At 43.8% G+C, this 2,413-nt stretch overlaps 1 pseudogene; it reads left to right on the plus strand.

The window, feature by feature from the left end:
- The first annotated feature begins 468 nt into the window (after positions 1 to 468).
- LOC128323226 (androgen-induced gene 1 protein-like) lies at positions 469 to 1,109 on the plus strand (annotated as a pseudogene).
- Positions 1,110 to 2,413: the final 1,304 nt, after the last annotated feature.

The following is a 2,413-nucleotide window of genomic DNA, read 5'->3' on the forward strand; positions in this document are numbered from 1 at the left end:
ATCCTTGTGCTGGAGCTAGGACTCTGGCATCAGCTCTCAGCTTCATTATCTCATAGTGGCCACTGGAGGAGAGTTTAGGGTCATGGATTAAAGTGTTGGATGCCTCCCCTCTTTGTTCTTCCAGTGTTAGTCTCCATTTTGTCTCTCCAGAGATGGCTGTTGGTTTTGGTCTATCTCTTCAGCCATGAGCTACAGCTGAAATTAAGCTGCGGGCTTTTTCACAGTTGTTTGTAACCTTTTCTTTAAATAAATCCTTGTAGTTCTTCAATACTAAAGAACTGTCTCAAGCCCTCTTGCTTTGCTGCTTTCTCATCAAACTGGTTCTGCTTTGCTATTTGTGGACTGAACTCCCATTCTTCCCCTACACCTCGCCCCCATGCAGTGCCAACTGAGACCATCATGCCTTTAGCATTGTGGGGCCAGTGGGCCACATTGGTCCTGCACTCCCTCTGCTGCCTGTGACTCACCCAGAACATGGGAGTGCCTAAGTCTGTCCTCAGGGATCACGAATACATCTATGAGGGGGTGAGTGGGCTGGAAACATTTGACCTTCCTTAACCCGGTTTTGAAGACAATACTGTTTCTGTAGTGTGTCATAACTGATGTTGTAACTATGTGCCTCCCTTGCAAAGAGAAAAGTTTATTGTCTGTAGTGGTGCCTCTTAGAGATTTCATCTTTGCAGCATTTGTATCCCTGTTATTTGTAGCTGTTGCATTCTGGGGCCTTTATGCATATGACAGAGAACTCGTGTATTCTAATGAGCTGGATGATATTAATCCATTTTGGCTTAATCATTCCATGCATACTACCATCCTGCCACTGCTTTTCATAGAATTGTTTATATGTCCACATAGGTATCCTCAGAGGAGAAAGCGAATTTTAGGACTTACCTTCTTTACAGTTATATATATCTTATGGAAAATATGGGTACACTATGCTGCTGACATTTGGGCATATCCAGTTTTAGCAGTACTTAGTTTACATGGAAAAGCAGTATTTATCTCAGTTGCCTTCTATATTATTGCCTTCTATATTAGTATCCTTCTACTTCATTGGCGACCAACCAACAAAAAGCTTATGGGCAAGATGTAGGAAGAAGTGCACATAGAGAGGAACCTAAAATAGGTATAAGGTCATTAGAAGTGCAAGCTCACTTATGGAGCAGAGTGCAACTTTAATAAAGTTGCTAAGCAATCTTTTCCTCAAAACTAACCCAGGGTGAGATGTTTTAGTCTCTTGATTTTCACTGATACTGGTATTTCTTTCTGCTCATACCTTTGGCAACAAGCTGGTAATCAGGTTCATCCCAAAGAATATGACCTGTCCTCATATAACTGGAACTAAGGGACACAGTTACTTCCACATCCTCAGAGCACATTACTTCCAAGTAGGCTTCTGCCTAGGCATTGAGTGCTCTGGAAATTGGGGGAGTCCAAGCCAGAGTCCTTTGAAAAGCATATACAAAGAGCAAGATTTGGAACCAACTTTGCTCCAAGGAAGTCGGTGGATGTGCTAAACTGGGGAGGCAGTGATGGGTTGGATAGAAGCAAACAAACTGATGTTTAATCCAGATAAGATGCGGATATTGAAGGTTAGTAGGAAAACCAATTGGGGTTCCACCTGCTCTGGATGGGGTTGCATTTCCTCTGCTGCAACAGCACCCAGTTTGGCTTGTGTGCCAGCTGGGACCCTTGAAAAAGCAGGTCTGGCTACTGTTACCCATGCTTACTCAGATAATGTTCAGATTACTGCAAAGTGATTACTGAAATTATTTTAAACTTGTTTTAACTTGATTTGTTTCATTGAGGTTTTTTTTGGTCTGTTTCTATATTTGTAAACTGCCTAGAGCCATCTGGATGACATGGTATAAAAGTCTAAATAAATAAATCAGATCCTGAGGTTTGGTCCACTGTGACAAAGGATGTTCTTGGACTCATAGACCCAGGTCAGGCAGTCCAGGAAGCCCCAATACACTCCTGCCACCATGTCAACTTGCTGGCCAGGGATTAACCCTCTCATGAGAGAGCCAGTCCACTGGGGAAAACCAGAGGCACCATGTGCTTTGGGTCTCCATTGGACTACATTTGGAGGAAACTGATTATTTAGACCCATTTCAAACTGGCTTCTGGGCTGGCTATGGGGTGGAGACTGCCTTGGTCGGCCTGATAGATGATCTCCAACTGGGAATTGACAGAGGAAGTGTGACTCTGTTGGTCCTTTTGGACCTCTCGGTGGCTTTGAATACTATCAACCATAGTATCCTTCTGGAGCGTCTGAGAGGGTTGGGGTGGGAGGCACTGCTCTGCAGTGGTTCTGCTCCTACCTCTTGAGCAGGTTCCAGATGGTGTCCCTTGGAGACTGTTGTTCTTCAAAATCTGAACTTTTGTATGGTGTGACTCAGGGCTCTATATT

This window comes from Hemicordylus capensis, chromosome 4, assembly GCF_027244095.1.
Source record: "Hemicordylus capensis ecotype Gifberg chromosome 4, rHemCap1.1.pri, whole genome shotgun sequence".
Taxonomy (NCBI): Eukaryota; Metazoa; Chordata; class Lepidosauria; order Squamata; family Cordylidae; genus Hemicordylus; species Hemicordylus capensis.